The sequence below is a fragment of the Chlorocebus sabaeus genome, chromosome 4, assembly GCF_047675955.1.
Source record: "Chlorocebus sabaeus isolate Y175 chromosome 4, mChlSab1.0.hap1, whole genome shotgun sequence".
In the NCBI taxonomy this organism is placed as follows: Eukaryota; Metazoa; Chordata; class Mammalia; order Primates; family Cercopithecidae; genus Chlorocebus; species Chlorocebus sabaeus.
The window spans coordinates 18,310,833-18,331,382 of record NC_132907.1 but is presented as its reverse complement, the minus strand read 5'-3'; the positions used below and the strand labels follow the sequence as shown (position 1 = coordinate 18,331,382).

General features: G+C 44.8%; 1 protein-coding gene across 4 annotated transcripts in view; it reads right to left on the bottom strand.

Annotated features, from left to right (window-relative positions):
* The window catches only part of LHFPL2 (LHFPL tetraspan subfamily member 2), a 160,985-nt gene that overhangs the window by 124,497 nt on the left and 15,938 nt on the right, over positions 1–20,550 (bottom strand). For 2 of the 4 annotated variants that reach the window (XM_037982129.2, XM_037982130.2), the window contains exon 2: positions 20,141–20,245. The exons of the other annotated variants lie outside the window; for them this stretch is intronic. The gene's annotated coding sequence lies outside the window, so the exon portion shown is untranslated. The remainder of the gene's footprint in view (positions 1–20,140; positions 20,246–20,550) is intronic. 4 annotated transcript variants of the gene reach the window in all.

Sequence of the window (20,550 nt, the reverse complement as noted above, 5' to 3'; positions counted from 1 at the left end):
TTTTAATGAAAAGATAAAAATCATCCTGATCTTTTCATAAATTTTCCTTTAAAAATTAAAAACAGGAAAATAGCCATTAAAACAAATCAGTACTATCAGAGTAGGATTTGCATCTTTCAGAACTGGAATGCCATTGTATAGTCATTCCTCCAGAACTCTGAAAATATGACTACTATTTATCCGCAGCCTTCCCTAGGCACTTAAAGTGCTTTACAAATATCATCCTCATAATAACCCCATAAAGAGAGGAGAGTTTGCTATAAAAGTTCATTGGGCATGAAAACTTGGCTCAGTTATTCAACAGCTTGATCCAAAAGCAATTATTAAAACTAATTTTTAACAGCAGCAAAAATAATTTGGCTGAAAGAGTAAACTAATAAGCAGTCAACTACCTAACCATGGCACACTTCCTCTACATAAAGGCTGCCTTTCCTTGCCCCAATCCCCAGAATCACTTCTATGAAACTGGCTCCAGTAAACAGCGACCACCCAGAAGCCTGGTGCCAGGGGCAGTCTTCAAAGAGCTGGACTCCCTTTTACAGCAGCACTTAATCCTGCATTTAAAGTGCCCTTAAGGCAGGCACCAAATGAGTTGGGAGATAGTGATTTCCTAATGAATTAAGGCTGAGCCAAGCTTCATACTGCATTAATGATGGTTCCCTAATAGTCTGAAGGCAGAGATTCATCCAGTCTCACCTCCCCACCCAGCTCTTCCACGTGCACAGCCAGTGATCCTGAAGTTCTCCTGGTAGACAAAGCACCAAGAAGATGGGTGGTTCCATGGAGCAGGCAGCTGTACACAGAAGCTAGTGCAAAGAATGCCAATGAGCCCTTTTCCAGGTGCCTTCTGAGGAGCAGGGGCAAGGCCAAGGAATGAGGCCAAGGCCACAGAATATACTGCTTGGAAGTCAGCTTTCCTTATCAGCTTTCTGCCTCTGTTGTGGGCTTACCTCTCTCTTAAGACATAGGTAAGTTTCTCGGATGAGAAACAAATGCAGCTGGTTCTATAAGACCACAGCGAACCTGGAACATGCACTCATTTTTCTTGGTTCATAAATCCAGACTTATCCCATGTACCTCAGAGGCAAATGGAAGTGACCAGGCAAGGAGACCATCCCAGCCTTTTCACAGCATCGTATGGTGAGAAAAGGATTCACATTCCTGCTTTGCCACCGACTAGTAGAGTGCATTATTAACACAAGTCACTTTGCATTATTTACACAAGTCACTTATACCAAGCTTCTGTTGCCTCATCTGTAAAACAGGTCTAATACCCCATAAGGTGGTTGTGAAGATTAAATGTATTAATGAATGGGCAGTAAAATAAAAGAGATGCTAATAAAAGAGATGCTAAAATAAAAGAGATGCTAATTATCACTCTCTCCTGTTTGCAGAGGTCGACCTCCTCCTATTATCTGTGACTTTCACTGTTTATTACTCTCAGGTTCAAATTTTTAAATGCATTCAAAATGAACTATCCATGTCTATTTCATACTAAAAGAAAAGCCAGCCAGGATGATGATTTAAAATAGGCTTTCAAAATCAAGCAGAGCTACAGTCCAAAATCCAACTCTACCACTTATTTGGTTGTATGATCTTAGTAAAGTTGTTGGACTTCTGACGCAGATTCATCAGGTACAAAAAGGGGGAAGGGGGTTCATATCTCCAACAAAGGACTGATTATATGAAGGATAATGGGGAGGAATAAATAGCTGTCTCTATAAGAGAGCCCTGGCCAACATTCTCCCTGGGGCTTAGGACACCCTAAGCAAATGCCACTTCATCACAATACTGTCTTGTCTTGATCACCAGAGTACTCTACAGCAGCTGATGAACAGGCCCCTAGAAATAAGGCCTGCTCATTGATGTTAAATTTGGCGCCAATGCTATGAGAAACATGAGTTAATGAAAGAGTTTAGCTCCAAGTTTTTAAAAGCTTCATGGGTGAAATATGTCCAGACAGTCCTGGCCCTGAATCTGATCTGGTCACCCTCAGTATCCAGGGGCAGCCTGGCCTGGTTTGCCTGGGCATTTATAGCTGGCCCTTTAGCAAGCAAGGTCCAACAGACAAATGCTACTAGAACAACTCTATCTACCTTCTCTGGCTTGGGAGTCTCCTCTTATCTCCACTAGGTCCCCAGAGGGTGGGAGATGGCAAGAAAGCTTGTTCTTTACCCATACAATAAGCGTCTGGGTAAAGCTCACTCATTTTAAGAGAAAATAATCCACTTCTAAGCTCCACCTATGGAATTAGAAAAGCAGTGTTAAATCAAACTGATAAAAGTGCTTCTCTCTGGTTATCTGGCACATAAACCTACTGTTTCTATCACCACATGCCAGACTCTACCCATTTTATTGTAAGTCTTTAGGAAACATTATAAAATCATTTTGTTACATTTGAACTGAAACTTATGGTGGAACCCATACTGACTCTGCAAGATAAAAATATGAGCATCAATGCAGCTCATGTTTAGAAAAAGAAAAAAGGACTAAAAAATTTAGAAATAGGAAGTGACTTTGGACCCTTTCAAATTATATTTTATCAAAAAGAAGTAACTACTGAACGTTTCAAATATGGCAGGTTCTGTTATAACCCATTTGATCTTCACAAAAACCTATGAGGTATTACTGGCTCCAATTTACAGATGAGGAACTGAAGCAAAGAAACTTCAAGTAACTTCCCGAAGATCACCTAGCTGGTAACAGTTAGGGCTGATTCCAAACCCAGGCAGCCTGGCTCCAAAGCCTGGGCTTTTTACTACTCTACTAGCTTGTTTTATCTTACCTAGTCGCATTTAGGATCCCTGGTCTCTATTCCCTGACAGCCTTTGGGTAGACCAATCCCTCTCCCACAGCCAAAAGCCTCTGGTATGTGGAGTAGGGGGAATCGAGAGAGGAGATGGGGAGAGCCCTGTCCCAGTTGAGAACCATCATGGTAAACAGAAGACGAAATCAAAAGGCAGCAAGAAAATTTAAGCAAGAAATACCTGTTAGCAAGCAAAGGAAGATGATAAAAAGGAAGGAGAGACAAAGGGAAGATACATAACAGCATAACAGATTTTTCCCTCTTCCTACATCAAACCACATAATCTTAAACTGGTAATTAGACTAAAAACAATCCAAATTTTTAAAAAGTCATCAGGGCTCAACAGCTAACAGAAAACTGTTTTCTAAAAACAAATCCATATATGGTAGACATTCTTTATCTGCTCTTTCATAAACTCTAAGAACAAGATTTCAGATTAACTTACAACCTGCCAGACATCTACAAACCTTGCCTCTTGACAGAAGCGTCGTGAGAAGCCCTTCCCCTTATTCAGTCTAATCTAAAAGCACTCAGATTGTCCCAAAATTAAAGACAAAATTTGATTCAAAACCTCATGCCAGGACTAATAAGAACCTATGCTATCATAAGGGAGCCACTCATTTGGCTCCGTAAGTATAAATGACTAAGAATGTCAAGCTGATGGACACACAAAAAATACAACACCCACACTCCTTCCTCAGCCTGTCCTCTCTTCCCAACCATCTGATAGGGCGATGTTCTGGAAAGCAGTCACAGGTGACTCACCTAGATGTCTCCACAGCAGAGAAGTTACCTTTGCAAACTGGTGCTAGGTAGGTTCTTAAGACCAGGAATGCTTACCTAACAGTTGCAGTATCTTCTGCAACTTGCTCACCCACACTCTTCCCTCTTGTCCTCCTTCCTTCTGCCTTCTGTTCCTCTCCTCCCCATCCTCCCATTCCCTTGGCAATCCAACCTCTTTTCCCAGGTTTTTGTTGTTGTCGTTTGGGGTTTGTTTTTTTTTTTTTTTTGAGACGGAGTCTTGCTCTGTCCCCCAGGCTGAAGTGCAGTGGAGTCTTGCTCTGTCCCCCAGGCTGGAGTGCAGTGTCTCCCAGGCTGGAGCCGAGTGATCTCGGCTCACTGCAAGCTCCGCCTCCCGGATTCACGTCATTCTCCTGCCTCAGCCTCCCAAGTAGCTGGGACTACAGGCGCCCGTCACCTCGCTCCACTAATTTTTTGTATTTTTAGTAGAGACGGGGTTTCACCATGTTAGCCAGGATGGTCTCAATCTTCTGACCTCGTGATCCACCTGCCTCGGTCTCCCAAAGTGCTGGGATTACAGGCGTGAGCCACCGCTTCTGGCCTCTTCCCAGGTTTTCTTTTTGACAACCCTGGCTATGGATTGCTTCTGAAGTCATTTTACATAAAAATCACAGAAAGGGGTTACAAGAATTCCAAGGCCGTCATATCCAGATTTCAGAACACTATGCCAATAAATGCTCATCTCCCCTAATCCTTGCTGTGTGTGCTGATGTGTCCCAGAGGAGAAGGAAAAGGATGCTAGAAGGGATTTAGGAAGTCTAAGGACATGTGATTGTCACTGGCAGTCCTTCAGAGCCTTTGCTAGGAGAGAACTATTGCTCTCCTTGCAACACCTCAGTCAATAGTTCCTGATACGAGTCTGACTCTTCTCACTGACCCCAGCATTAACAGTGACATGCCTGACGTCCACAGTCCTGACAACCTGGACTGGTTTGCATTTCCACAGAGATCTGCAAAAAGGCAGCTGACCCGATCCACCTGCCCTAATTGAGAAAGATCCCTGCACATCGATTGTTAATTCTGACTTTCTCGAAGCAAACCCTAGCTTCTGGGAGAACTCATTAGGTAGGCCTCAAAATCTGAAGTGTCACAAGTCCCTTTTAATGACAGTAATTATGCCACTTCTGGAGTTTCTTTTTTCTTTTCTTTCTTTTTTTTTGAGATGGAGTTTTGTTCTTGTTGCCCAGGCAGGAGTGCAGTGGCTCAATCTCGGCTCACTGCAACCTCTGCCTCCCTGGTTCAGGCGATTCTCCTGTCTCAGCCTCCTGAGTGGCTGGGATTATAGGCACGTGTCACCACGTCCAGCTAATTTTTTGTATTTTTAGTAGAGATGGGATTTCATCATGTTGGCCAGGCTGGTCTCAAACTCCTGATCTTAGGTGATCCACCCGCCTCGGCCTCCCAAAGTGCAGGGATTACAGGTGTGAGCCACTATGCCCAGCCTAGAGTTCCTTAAAAGGAACAGGAACTCCACACTTATGTGAAAGCTATTCATTTTCTCTAAGAAAGAGGTAAGTTGGAATAACTATTTTTCCACTCTCGCCAGCTCAGCCTAACGGATAGTATGTTCTACCTGCTTGTAGGCACATGGACATCCATCTGTGCACCCATGGGTGCAATTTTTGCAACCTACACTTTAACACTGCTCACCTCCAGGAGACACACCTTTTAGGGTGCTTCCCTAAAAGGTGCTTCCAACCCCAGGGCTGGATTTAGGACAAGCCGATCTCATCTTGAAAGAATAACTGCAAAACTCTTTCAAGCTATGAACCTCGGGGAGGATCCACAGAGCTGCCTCAGAGTATGAGAGCAATAATTCAGGAGAGGGCACCAGACGAAAGCAGGGCTCTGACCCTACTGTCCAGATTAAACAGAGCAACTTCACTTTTAAAAAAATAGTTGTCATAAGCAATATTTATTAAAATATTTGTTAATAGTTTGATAGACTATGCCAAAGAGGCATTAAAGTTTGCAGACTGGGGCAAAACTTATTCCCAGGCATGATGACCCTTAAAAAATTCAGGGGCCAGGCACAGTGGCTCACGTCTGTAAGCCCAGCACTTTGGGAGGCCAAGATGGGTGGATCATTTGAGGTCAGAAGTTCAAGACCAGCCTGGCCAACATGGTGAGACCCCCATCTCTACTAAAAAATACAAAAATTAGCCAGGTGTGGTGGCAGGCGCCTGTAATTCCAGCTACTTGGGAGGCTGAAGGAGAATCACTTGAACCTGAGAGGCAGAGGGTGCAGTGAGCCAAGATCACATCACTGCACTCCAGCCTGGATGACAGAGCAAGACACTGTCTGAAAAGAAAAAAAAACTCTTCAGGAAGATCAACAAACTATCTCTCAAAAAGCTTCTGTAGGCTGGGCGCTGTGGCTCACGCCTGTAATCCCAGCACTTTGGGAGGCCGAGGGGGGCGGATCACAAGGTCAGGAGATCGAGACCATCCTGGCTAACATGGTGAAACCCCATCTCTACTAAAAAATGCAAAATATTAGCCAGGCGTGGTGGCGGGCGCCTGTGGTCCAAGCTACTTTGGGAGGCTGAGGCAGGAGAATGGCGTGAACGTGGGAGGCAGAGCTTGCAGTGAGCCAAGATGTCGCCACTCTGGGCGACAGAGCAAGACTCTGTCTCAACAAAAAAAACAAAAAGAAGCTTCTGTAGTAAGTTTTTAGAAGAGCACCAGATGAAGACGTTGATTTTATTTTTTAGGAGCCATCTGAAACAACTTTTAATGGTGTCTCACATTTTATGGGTCAAGGATTTGGACAAGGAGCAGCTGGGTGGTGCTGCTGTTGCATGTGGCAATAGCAGAGGTCAGTCACAGGCAGTATTCAGCCTGTGGACGGGCTGGTCTAGAGGCTTGGTTTGCATGTCAGTGGGGATAGCTGGAAGGCTGGGTCCAGATGAAACCATCCACTAGAGCGCCCGGATATGGCCTCTCCTGCCATGATGGCCTTAGGGGGATTGGACTTAGGCAGCGGAGCTCAGGGCTTGAAGAGCAGTGTTCCTTCCAACAAGACAGGCACCTCATTGCTTTCCGTGACTGGCCCTAGAAGTCAGTCCAGTAGCACATACTTTTGTCACCTCTATTGGTCAGGGCATTGGTAAGTCCACCCGGATTCAAGGAAAGGGACCCTGTTCTAAAATCCAAAACTTTCCCAACCATACTGTATATAAAGTAATTCAAACACTCTAAAGGTAACATGCACTTAGACTTGAACACACACGTTGAAAAAGGCCCGCTTCGGGACTCAGAGCCTGAGAAGAACGAACCAGAATGCCTGCCTTTCAGAAAATTGGTCAAAACTGGATGGGACACAGCACAATGGTATTATACACACTTGGAGTTTAGAAATTGGCCATGAGCCCCCAGCACAATGGTATTATACAGACTTGGAGTTTAGAAATTGGCCATGAGCCCCACTATCACCAAAAAATATCTGAACTGACAAGGCCAAGATTTGTGTCAATAGACCAATCACTTTTCTTTCTCTTTTTTTTTTTTTTTTTCTTTAAATGAGGCAAGGTCTGGCTCTGTCATCCAGGCTGGAGTGCAGTGGCACAATCTCAGCTTACCGCAACCTCTGCCTCCTGGGCTCAAACGACCCTCCCACCTCAGTCTCCCAAGTAGCTGGGACTAGAAGTGTATGCCACCACACCTGGCTAGTTTTTGTATTTTTTTTGTATTAATGGGGTTTCTCCATGTTGCCCAGGCTGGTCTAAAACTCCAGGTCTCAAGGAATTCACTCACCTTGGCCTCCCAAAGTGCTGGGATTACAGGAGTGAGCCACAGTGCTGGCCCCAATCACATCTCTTTATAGGGCTTTGGCCTTTAGAAATTTCTAGAAGATATTTCAATGAGGCTGCTCTCTCTTCAGGAGCAAATCTAATGCTTTCATCGTCTCCAACTCACCCTTTAGAGTTTACAGTTGACACTCGCTATGCCTCAGAGTTTTTATTTTTTTAAATGTATTCAATCATAGAAAGGCAACGATGATCTACGAATGATGATCTAAAACAATGATCAACGAGGACCTCAAACAGAGGTCATCTAAGGGAGCAATTGATTGAAAAGCACCTCCCATCAGTCTCACGCCAAGGCAGTGGTTCTCAACCCAGACAATTCTGCCCTCTTCCACTCCTCCAAGGCACATTTATTTGTAAGGTCTAGAGACACTTTTCATGGCCATGAATGGGGAAGCAAGGTTCTACTGGCATCTAGTCAGCAGAGGCCAGGGACGCCGCTAAGCATCCACTGTAGGATGCACAGGACAGCAGAGCACCCACAACGCCACATGACCAGTGCAGAATGCTACGAGCTCCCAGGCTGAGAAACCCTGCCCTGGGGCACTTGCTCTAACGGAGCCGACTGCCAAGCAGCTCCACATTATTCTCAACGTGATTTCTCTTTTTGGATCATGTGTGTACAGTTTAATTTTTATGAGTTAAATGCACATATGCCATGGCTCCACTGAAATATCTCATTTTTTAAAAGAGTTCTCCTTGGAGTCTCACTCTGTCGCCCAGGCTGGAGTGCAGTGGCTCAATCTCGGCTCACTGCAACCTCCGCCTCCCAGGTAAAACAATCATTCTCATCATGACACCGTCCTTTAACTGAATCCTTAGGAGTCACTTTTAATTTACATGCCCCAATCTCATCAATCATACTAAAAACAAACAAACAGAAAACAAATCTTAAAGGATTCAGTATTCAGTGGCTCCCATATGCTCTGGTCTTCTGTTTCTTTTTTTTTTTTTTTTTTTTTGAGACGGAGTCTCGCTCTGTCGCCCAGACTGGAGTGCAGCAGCGCAATCTCGGCTCTCCGCCTCCCGGGTTCAAGACATTCTCCTGCCTCAGCCTTGGGAGTAGCTGGGACTACAGGCACCCGCCACCACACCTGGCCAATTTTTTGTATTTTTAGTAGAGACGGGGTTTCACTGTGTTAGCCAGGATGGTCTCCATCTCCTGACCTCGTGATCTGCCCGCCTCGGCCTCCCAAAGTGCTGGGATTACAGGTATGAGCCGCCACGCCCAGTAGTCTTCTGTTTCTTAAGATAATGAGCTGAAATGTTTATGCATGGATGCAGGCAAACCCCAAGTTAGAGATTAACAGCCACTCTTTCAGTGCTGTCATCTGGCAGCGGGAGAACAGGAGCAGCAATGACACAGACACGGTGTAATCTGACCAAACACACCCTAGACCTCTCGACCCATTCCTAAGTCAGCACAGATGTCTGCCTGCATCTCAGTAAAGTTGCTTTCTTCCTTGCAGTAACACTCTCTCATACACACCCTGCTCTGTTTGTGGCAGTCATACTTTGGTTAACACTTACAAATCAAAAGCTGTCAAGCTACCAGACAGAAAACACCATTTAGAAACTGTTAGGTTCACCTTTGGAAAACTGCTGATAGTCATTTTTATTGGGTCTCTTCCACCACAAATTTGTAAAGCTATTTCCCATTTCTAAACATTAATTGCTATTTTCCTCTTAAAACGTGGTTTCAATGACACCAATACATGGCACATAAAACCACAATTCCCTCAGTGAAATAAATTACTACATTGCTGGGTCGGTGCAAACTGCAGTGCAGAACTATTAGTAGGCCAGGCCTGTTAATGGTGTGTGATACATTGCTATTCTCTCAGGACAAACATAAATACGTTTTACACAATTTTTTGGCTTTGCCTTCCCCTTTTCCACTAAGATGTTGGTCCAGGAAGTAGAATCTAACTGTCCCACAAAGCAGCTGGCCACCAAGAATGGCCCTCACTGGTTAGTGTGTCTCCCAAGAAACACATACTCTCTAAGAAATCTGACGACAGGGCTCATTTAATTTTCTAAATAACTATTAATTTTAACTCATCTCAAAACATACACTCTAGAAATTCCTTGATTCTGAAAGCATAGGAAGCCCTGGTAAATGCCAGTTTCCAGCACCTGTCTGCTATGGGGAAGAGTAAACATGACACAGGAGCTCAGACACTCAGGAGCAGGCTTCGAAAGCAACTGGGTGGCATCAGCACGTACATGCACTACATGCCTAAAACAACATCAGCTACCTAAATGCTCTGAGTACCTCGGCTGAGGGGCAACAATTAGAGAGAAACTTTCAGAAGGCACTGGATTACTCAAAGCAGACTTCCTCCTATTACAATAGCAGCGACAATGAGTACTTACTAAATTCCAGGTATGCCTTACATAGGTTCCCTCACTTAATCCTCCTAACAATTTTATGAAGTAGGCATGATTATCCCCATCTTACAGATGAGAAGACTAAGCCCTGGAGAGAAGAGTAATTTGCCTGAGGTCATAGAGCCTGGGAATGGGGAGCAGGGCCTGGACCCTGAGCCTGCCTGACTCTTAAGGCTGGGTCTTCCCACCACATACCACACATTCTGCCCAGAGTTCAGTCCTTCCTCACTGTGGCAAAATGCAGCTGGGAGGGGCTATCTCCCAAGCATTCTCTTCCTCCAAGGAACCTGACAAGTCTCTCTAATGTTTCTAAACTGGTAAAATATTTAAAGGGACTGCATTATCACCAAACAAAATCTAACCCTCTGTATTTAATCATTAACATTTTTAGGCTACAGAAAATGCATGCTCTTTAGATTCAGGGTGAGCTGGGCTGCTTGTGAGGTACAATTGGGATCCAGAAACAACCAGAAGACATGGACTAAGACACCATTGAGGCCTGCCTAGCTGGAGGAAGAAATTGGAGACCCTTACGGGGGGGGTCAGGCTTTGTAAAGAAGGGGATGAAACTTGGGTGACGATCAGGGATCGTATCCAGGCTGTGAGAAAAGAGCGTGTATAATAGGGGAGGAAATCATCTAGAGGAAAATAGAGAAGATACAAATGGAAGAAAAGATGGGACACATCAAGACTTCTCTGACTTGCATTGTAAAAATGGAAGCAGATTCTTACAAAATAACCACAAACTTTGATTCTCATACTTCCACTCCATATAAAACTGTACTTAAGTGATTTAGATCTCATTCAGGGAGTCATTATACTATTTGACTTTGCAGGGAGAAAACCACGAATACAAACCAATCTTCTTGCTTATTAACATTAATTTTTACAGCGGACTGGAATCTTAAGAACACAGAACTCCATCACATTAACATTCATTTTTAGAGCAAGGTGAAACCCCATGAATATAGAATTCCATCATGTTTCAGCATTTAATTTTGTAAACATGAACACTATTGTATAAATCTCCATTAACTTTCTTTCTGCCACTGTGGTTATAGACCCCCACAGATTGCTTTAAAAAGAGAAAGAGAAAGAGAGAGAGAGAACTCTTGCATTGAAACTATGTCACATGCAATAAGTATAGAAGTAAGCAAAAGGTGTGCCTTCATCCACAGGCAATGCTGAAACTCTTTTGCACTAAAGAGTGTGCATTCTAAAATACCCTCCATAAAAGCTTAAGGCTCATAGCTGGGGAAGGTGGGCACTCCCACCTCACTTTTGTTTATACTTTCAAGAATCCTGAAGAGAATAATCAAGTTTTCCCCACATGTAAATGAATGAATGAAACTAGATTTTCCAAGTAAGCCACTTTTTTATAACACATATGTGTTCTTAATTTGTTTCTAATTTGCATGACTTTGCACACAGTATATTTTGGGTTCAAGTAAACATTTACCATTTGCTCCAAAGCACTACACTAGCACCACACAACAGGACAAGCTCATAGATAACGACATCAGTGCCAAAGAACAGCCCCCATGAGAAGTTCAAACACCAGACTATAAGGACACTACCACAAAATCACTTCCTAAAGGCCTGGTTTTCCCCAGAATAACAAAGTAACGATTAATGCCACTGTGCAACATGAAATACACTCTTTTCATTCAAGCTCTAATAGCCTAGACAACAGTCATTCTTCTTGCTGCTTTGGCGACCGGCTCAACCCACCTCTGGCCTGCAGAGAGCCTGCCAGCTTTAGATCAATACGTCCTGTGATCTTTAATACAGAACAGAAGCCACAACCTAACTGATTCTGTAGTCATCAATCAGGGTTTGACTCCAGCTTGTCTTCTGACCCACCGGGAGATGGGCTGTCTGCTACACATCCCCTGGAGAGAAGTGAGACGGGTTGTACAAAGCAGGCACCAGCAGAAGTCAGGGGAACCAGTGAAAGGGATTTTCCAGGAGGAACTGTGTTCTCTGTCGCAGAGGAGGCACACGAATTCCACCCAAAAATGGTCAGCTGTCAAGGATTCCAGAGGAAGCACTCTTTCTCCTAGATATCAGGTCAAGTGGTAAAGCCTGAAGGTCAATTTCAAGAGACACATCCCCAGCCAGGCTGGGAGGAGGGCCCAGAGTGGGCAGATGAAACCTACCAAGCAGCAAGCCAATAAAGTCTCAGCAGATCAGAGTTTGCGAATTTAAATAACATTTCTTGATTTTACAAATTCCCTTTGACAACTTTTAATCTTGAATTAATCTCCTATAACTATTCTAAATTTTAAAACTCCCTTGTAATTGTAAATCTCTTCTTGTTTGTGAATTAACCAAAAAGTTAAAAAAGAGATAAACAAACAGCAATGCTTTGAGTTAACAGCCTAGAAGTGGCTGTGTGGCTTACCACCCTGGTTTTCCTTTTTTTTTTTTCTTTTTGAGATGGAGTCTCACTCCTGTCACCCAGGCTGGAGCACAGTGGCACGATCTCGGCTCACTACAACCTCCGTCTCCCAGGTTCAAGCAATTCTCCTGCCTCAGCCTCCCAGGTAGCTGGGACTACAGGCGCCCACCACCACACCCAGCTAATTCTTGTATTTTTAGTAGAGATGGGGTTTCACCATGCTGGCCAGGACCACCCTGGTTTTCTAAGTGCAGCCCACTGTAAGACCTGGTTTCCTTGGTTGGGGTCCATGGCAACAGAGTTGCAATTCTCCAAATGGAGCTGGACAGTGGCAGAGACCCTGTGTGCAGGACTTCATCCTACTCCTGTTGCTACAGTGAGCAAACATGACCTTCCAGTCACACCTGCAGCATTCTACACATACACACCCCACTACAAACAGAGGGTAAGTCTGATGAGCTCCCAGTCACACATCTCTCTGAAAAGGAGGGGACTGGGCTGCAAAAGGTGGGGCGGCTCCTAGCTGCCGGTAAGGAAAGGGGCAACTTCAAGTCTATTTTTTCCACAGTTATCTTGATTCTTCTGGGGAAGCTGAGCTATTGGGGCCATTGTCCAGCTTCAGAGGGTACCACTCACACAGAATTCAATGTGAAAGGAGCCCCATCTGCTGAGCAAAGTGGCAGTCCTGCCTCCTACCCACCCCCAAACCTGAGCAAGCCTGTCTTCACCACCAACTTTAAGGAGCCAGTTTGATTTTGCTACATCTCCACTTTCTAACCTATATATAATCTCAAGATAGCCTCAACTACATACAAGTTATCTGGCACCACATCTACACAGACTTTTCTGCCTACAAATATCTCAGAGACAGCACTGGATTAGGAGTCGGAAGTCATATCTTCATTTATGTCGTTCATTCACCAAACAAATGCATGTTAAGCACCTAATACAATGCAGGCACCAAAGGTATGAAGGTGAACAAACCAGACAGACAAGGGCCCCTGACCTCACAGGGCTTTAGCCAAGTTATTCAGTGTTCTAAACTGAAATTAAGTGGCTTAGACAAGAAGCTCTGTGAAGTCCCTCCCAGCTTTCCTATTCTCCACTCTCTGCATTGGCTCCAAGAGGGGACTGAAGCATTCTGGAATGTTCTGCCTCCCTGAACAGATGCTATTTTAACTCCACATACATATAGCTCAGGTTGCGGCCATGTGACTTCTCTCCATTCTGCCAACCATAAACTACACATTTTCATCCCAGAGTTATTAAACTACCCGGTGCCCTAGTTCAGAAGGCCCACTGGCATGCACATCTCAGGCTCCATGGCACAGGGACTCTCATAGCCCCATTCCTTCCAACGAGGAAATCTGGTTCCCTCAGATCCAAACTAAAGAACAACAGGAGCAGGGCTGCCAAGCCTCCCTCACTCACACACTGCCTGGGTTTGTTTATTTCTTCTTCATCAACTCACATCATTTCTGACACTGCACTTCAACATCCTGAACACAGCCAGCGAAAAAAGCTTTTAAGAGGCACTGAAGTGCGGCCAACTTCTGATTAGCCACAGTCCTGAAGGAAAGGAGCAGCACGTGGCCAAAGCAAGAGGACTCTTGCATCCGCGTAGAGAGCGGCGAAGATTCGCGTACAGGATACGGAGAAGCCTTAAGGGATCAAGTGCACATTCTTCCCTCTCCACACCTCACCCCCAGCAATTCCTGTCAGACATTTCAGGAGAACCCCTGGCTGGAGTCTTGCCTTCTGGGAGTTCCTGAGGGCACTGCATCCACCAGAAAGGGAGGTGTCTGCAGTCTCCATCGTCAACTGGCAGGGGAAAATACCAGCTCCTGAATCAACGGGGGGAACAGATTTGTATAAGCATGATACAAAACGTAAGCTATGATTAAATGTACTTAACAGTGGATAAGAGTCTTCACGGGCATATCTCAAGAGAAGTTTTCTTTTTTCTTCAGAGCTAAGTTGAAATATAGTAAGTAGGCCTGGCGCGGTAGTTCATACCTGTAATCCCAGCACTTTGGGAGGCCAAGGCGGAAAGATCACCTGAGGTCAGGAGTTCGAGACCAGCCTGGCCAACATGGTGAAACCCCATCTCTACTAAAAATACAAAAATTGGCCAGATATGGTGGTGCACGCCTGCAATCCCAGCGACTCAGGTGGCCGAGGCAGGAGAACTGCTTGAACCCGGGAGGCAGAAGTTGCAGTGAGCCGAGACCGCAACACTGCACTCCAGCCTGGGCAACAAGAGCAAAACTCCGTCTCAAAAAAACAAAACAACAACAAAAAACAAATATAGTAAGCAGAAATGTATGGAGTAGAGAGGAAGACGCTGAGGACAAGAAAGCCATCAGACATGAGACAGTAAGGGTGTGAATGAAGACAGACGTGGGAAAAGCTGGGCCCCAGAAATAAACCAGCAAGACTCCTGAGGAGGCAGTGGATGCCTTGTGCTTTCGGATGATATGCACAGGCCCTGAAGTTAACCAGCATCTGCCTAAGGCTGTGTCAGACACTCCAAAAGCCCTTCCCACCCTCCCGTCTCCAGCCTCCCTCACTTTCCCTGTCTCCCCTGGTCACTCTGCTTCCCTCCCCACAGAAAGAAACCAAGCTGCTTTTGGGGAATGGTGCCAGCTGGTGGTTAGCACAAAGAACTGTTTCTCACCACTACTTCTCTCTCCTTTCTCTTGAAGAAACCTTTATTGCTCTCCTCCTCATCCTTTTCCCTCTGTTTCTACTAATTTTGATCACAGAAAGCTTAATTTCAAAGTTAGAAGTCCAGGGATAGAATCCAGATTCCCCACTTCCCTACAAGGAGACCTCGGGAAAGTCACAGGACCTCTCTTTGCCTCACTCCCTCTCTGCAAACATGAACAGAAATACCTGCCTACTCAGCAGGGCATTTATGAAGCCCCAAATAGGTACTATCACTCTGAACAGAACTGCATTCATCTGACAGAAGGCACAGCTGTGACTCTCTGCTAACTCTCTACCACGTGGTTTGACACTCGAATAATGCTCAGCTCAAAGGAATTTGTCTGATGACCACTACGCTCCAAATAAATCAAGTCAACAGCAGAGGACCCACAAGCCTTCCTCAGAAGTAAAAGACAAAGTCCCAACTCTGCAGGAGCTCATTTCTCTGGTGGATTTCTTCATTTTCAGATGGAATGCCGTGTTCCTGAGTAGCTGGCCAAGTCCTTCATCAGAACTTGTAGCCACTAACCTCTCACTGTGGCAGGAGATACCATCTGTTCCTGACCACAGTGCCCTGAAGGGTTACTGTGCCTCCTGGCCCCTCCCTTGGCACACTGGAAATCGAGCTCTCGTTTTACCAGGAGAGACGTGGACAGGCCCTGTGTGGCTCTGCTGATCCCAAAATGCCATCTTGCTGTGATAAAGATCTCAAAAGGGCTAATGAAATTATCTCCTCTGCCTTTTATTCCTCAGTAACAACCACAAAATTAGATAAAATGACCCCCTGCTCCTCTAATTTAAGGCCTACTTTATTACCTTCAGCCCCAATTCTCTCTCTTTTAAACGGATATGAGACCCTGAAGGCCCACAGGCCAATGGGATTAGTAATTGCCGGCTTCTTCCTCCTGGCCTGTTCTCCAGAGAGAATGTCTCCTTCCCCCAGGGTGGGGTCACAATCAGTTCAATCTTCATGCTTCAGAGACATCCCCTTTGAACAAGATCAGATGTTTCCCCACCCCTCCCTGGTGCTCCACTCAAAGGAGCAGCAGCCCCTTCTCACTCAGAGTATTGGCATCAACTCAGCCAGAAAGGCAATGGCAAAAAGGAGGAGGTCAGCATGGTTAATTGTCCACCCGGCTAAAACACAGGCCCACTCAAACCAGCACCTTGGGAGGGCTGGTCACCCCCGTAAAATGTTAAGTGCACTTTGAACCCAGGAACAAGGAGAATGAGAACTATTTTCCCCAGCCTGCTGGGCTGCAAGGAGAGCTTCAGCTGTTTGTTTTCTTTTTCAGATTGTGGCCATAAAGGGAAGAAGGACTTCTCTGCAGTCATGTCAAGCAAGCAGATGAAATGCAGGCGAGGTGAGCCCTGAAGCTTGGCCATTAGGAAATAAAGTCAGGAAAGATAAGCATCAATGGAAGAGGTCTGAAAGGAGCCAACCAAGTCTTCCCCAGATTTGAAGAAGAAACCTGAGAAAACAGGATTTTAGAAGCCTTAGACATTGCTCAATATAAGAATGATCCATAGGGAAAAGGAATCATATAGAATGCAGGATGTTTACTCTTTAACATTAAAAAAGATGGAAGAAGACTTTTTTTCAGTCTTTTGCCTATTTGAAAATGTTACTCCTATTAACTACTCATCCAAAGGACTTCTTTCTAAAAAAGGTCCATAGTGTCAAAAAGACACTAAGGAACAGGAAACAGACATTTCTTAACTGAAAGCGGACATGATAGTGATAAAACAATACCTCCAATCTTTCTGTGAGGGAAAAAGTCTAAGATATTCCATTTAAAATCAACTTTTCCTGGAAACAAGTACCTGTACGTTTTCTTGAAATCAACAACAAAACCCCTACAGTAGATAAGACAAACTAGTCAATCAATCACAGCTGACAAGCTACCTGGTTCAAGTAAAAGGTGGTTCCTAAATTATGCATTGATTGTGCTCTGGAAATGGAATGGAGCAAACTCTTCCCAGAGGTGTCAATATATGCGTGTAGCTTTGCAATGAAACTTGAAAGGCTGTTTTAGAGACTTTGCTTCCTCTTTAAGGAACTACAGCTAAAGATAAAGATTTTGCCTGAAAAGAATAAAAATTAACAAAGGCTGAGGGAGGATGTACCATGTATTAATCTTTGTACTAATACCTGGTTCCCAGACATTTCAGCAATAAAGGAAACTGTGAGGCAGAGCCGAGTATGCTAATTGCACTGGAGTCCCAGATCAGGAGACAAGCTGCTGTGTCTGCTAGTTGCCTTTGCTCTGATTTCTCCCAAATGTCAACCCTCGACACAAGGGGCCCATGTTAGACAGTGTCTTTGGATCAAGTCCAATCTACAAAAGCAGCTGTATTAAAAATACACACACACCCTGACATACAAATTCAACTGATAAGGCACTAGCAGTCCCATCTTCAGAAATAGTAAACATTTCACCGAATGAAAACACAGGACCTTATTAACAAGTCCAAAACACATATGACAAGTTCAGAAGCTTTAAGGAGATTCAGGAACTAAACCACTTCTTGGACTATTTGGGGTAGTCAAGATTCAACTAACGACCTCTGTGAAGTGAGCCTGAACACACACCTGGTGAGCCCCTACGTGGAGCCGGGCAGCTCAATATCTTGAGGGTTTGACCTACTCCATCATGGTTGCTGCTTTTCCTAACATGATTAGAACTGCATTGTAAAACAAGAGGGGCTCTGAGGATCAGATATCTCCTAGAAGCTTGGTAAACTGCAGCTCATCATGAAGTGGCCAGCAGGGGCACTCTCCCTGCGTGGGGCAGTGTGGAGACCAGACTCCTAGCACATGCCCTGCAGCAGCCTCTTCAGGGATGGTGTGACACAAACATTCAGTAACATCTCAAGTTCCAAAGACTGCTAAAACCCACGCACATTTTAACATCTGGGCTTTTTCATTTCATGTATTTTCTTAGCTTATTTTTCAAGTATGATAGACAAACTGATTCCATGGAGACTAGACATTCTCGGGCAAAGCTGAAATCCTCCTTCTATCCAAGCCCTGGGAAACTTGAAGACCATGAAGAGGGTCAGCTGGGAGTCAAGGTTCCTTTACTGCCTTGTCTGTCATTCAGTTCTCCTTCAGGAAGCTGAACAGCTGGGTCTCAGCACCACATAGAAGAAACCATGGGGAAGTGACTATTTTTACATGGCACTCACTGTCCAGGAACCTCTACTAGGTTGTGGAAAGCACATGCAGAAAGCAGAAGACAATTTCTTTTGCTTTAGTGCTGCAAACACCCAGGATGGCAACTGGAAGGCTGAACAATGTGTAGTGTTAACGCAGAAGCAGAATAAGGCTGGGGCAAAACCTCAAGACCACATTCTCCTAGTGACAGTAGTCTTTGGCTACATTTAAGTGCCACCCCAGGCATCAGAGAATTCAGCCACCCAGCAGCTCCTGAAAGTACTCAACTCTCATTCTGGCTCCAACATTCAGGTGATCCACTGCCCTGAGGGTTTCTACTCCCAACCCACAGGATAATGCAAGATCAACTCAAGCCAATCTGCATACCTCTCAAAGCACCCAACTTTCTAAGAAGAGTAGGGAAGACTCAAGTGCACTGATTTAAAAGTGTCATATCAAAATTATTTAAACCTAAACTGTGCTTTAAAACAAATGCTCAAGTCACTGAGACATATTTTTATCTCCTTCAGGCTGCCCATTGGGAAAGTCTACTGTTTGTTCCCTACTGCATTTACATTTAGATAATGTTCAATCCTATGGTGGTCTGTATGCCAACGGTAGGGCTGCCTGGGGGCTTCCAGGGTCTAGTTGACAACTCTGTCTCTCCAAGGTCAGCCAAGGAGTCTGGCTGCTCATGGCCACAGGTGGCCATTTAGAGCATTATGGCTCCATGACCTAGCATAACCTATGCTACTTAGGACGAACATTCTTCCATTTATTGAAAATATGTTCCATGCCAGAAACCATGCTAGGTGGGAGATGGTACCAAAAGGAACTCACAGACAAGAGGAAAAAGATGAGCACAAACAAGTAAGTAAAGCTCACCACGACAAGTTCAATGTGTTGTGTGAGCACAGAGAAGTGGCCATTCATTTTTCTGGGAAGCAGAAAAAGGTTACACTCTGAAAAGCCTCTCATTCAGAGAGTTGATAAACAGGTGAAATTTGGGGCCAGGTGTGGTGGGTTATGCCTGTAATCCCAGCACTTTGGGAGGCCAAGGCAAGCAGATCACTTGAGGTCAGGAGTTCAAGACCAGCTTGGCCAATATGGCGAAACCTTGTCTCTACTAAAAATACAAAAATTAGCCGTGTGTCGTGGCATGTGCCTGTAGTCCCAGCTACTTGGGAGGCTGAGGCAGGAGAATGGCTTGATTCCAGGAGGGGGAGTTTGCAATGAGCCAAGATCATGCCACTGCACTCCAGCCTGGCCTATAGAACAAGACTCCGAGGGAGGGAGGGAGGGAGAGAAAGAAGAGAGAAAGAGAGAGAGAGAGAGAGAGAGAGAGAGAGAAAGAGAGAGAGAAAGAGAGAAAGAGAAAGAGAGAGAGAAAGAGAGAGGGAGAAAGAGAGAGAAAGAGAGAGAGAGGGAGAAAGAGAGAGAGAAAGAAAGAGAAAGAGAGAGAGAGAGAAAGAGAGAGAGAAAGAGAGAGAGGGAGAAAGAGAGAAAGAAAGAAAGAGAAAGAGAAAAAGAAAGAGAGAGAAAGAAAGAGAAAGAGAGAAAGAAAAGAGAGAAAGAGAGAGAGAAAAAGAGAGGGAGAAAGAGAGAGAGAAAGAGAGAGAGAGAAAAAGAGAGAGAGAGAAAGAGAGAGAGAGAAAGAGAGAGAGAAAGGAAGAGAGAAAGGAAGAAAGAGAGAGAGAAAGAAAGAGAGAGAGAGAAAGAAAGAGAAAGAAAGAGACAGAAAGAAAGACAGAAAAGAAAAACAAAAAAAGAAATTTGGGCTGAATCTTAAAGGAGGAAAAGGAATTCTAAAGCACGGACCTAAACAGAAAAGAAAAGGGTGTTGAAACAAAGGAAAGAGGGCTGAGTAATGAGAAAACCAGCCATGCCCACGAGCAAGCCAGCCAGGTAAACATCTTTACCAGGCCACTCACAACACCCACAGGGACCAATTTACACCTTTCTTAGAGAAGCCGCTGCCCCACATTTAAGGATTTTCTTTCTGTTGAATGAGAACATTGGGTGGTTATCAGAGTGCATTGTCATATCTATAGTATAGGGACACCCACCTGGCTGTGAGCAGACCCAGGTCCCTCACTTGCATGAGGTGCTTCCTAACAAAATGCAGAAACCATAGGCCAGCTGTCAACTCAAGAGTCTGCTTCCCAACTCACCTGAAAAACAATTGGAAAAAGTCATTTTTATTATTAATGGGAGTAGCCAGTCTTTTGATGGTTCCAGCAGAAATCTGCAGCCTATGGCTAAGCTCTTTGGTCTCAGAGCAGAAAACAAGGCTAGTGTTACCTGGCCAAGGGGCTGGATCAAACAGACCTAGGTAACAATACCGGTTTCACAACTCAGTGGCAGGGTAACTGCAGCCAGGTAGTTAACCTACCTGTGCTTCAGTTTCCTCCCCTGCAGTACCTATCTCAGAATGATTAGGAAGGTCTTCTATATGCCAGGCACCTTCTATATGCCT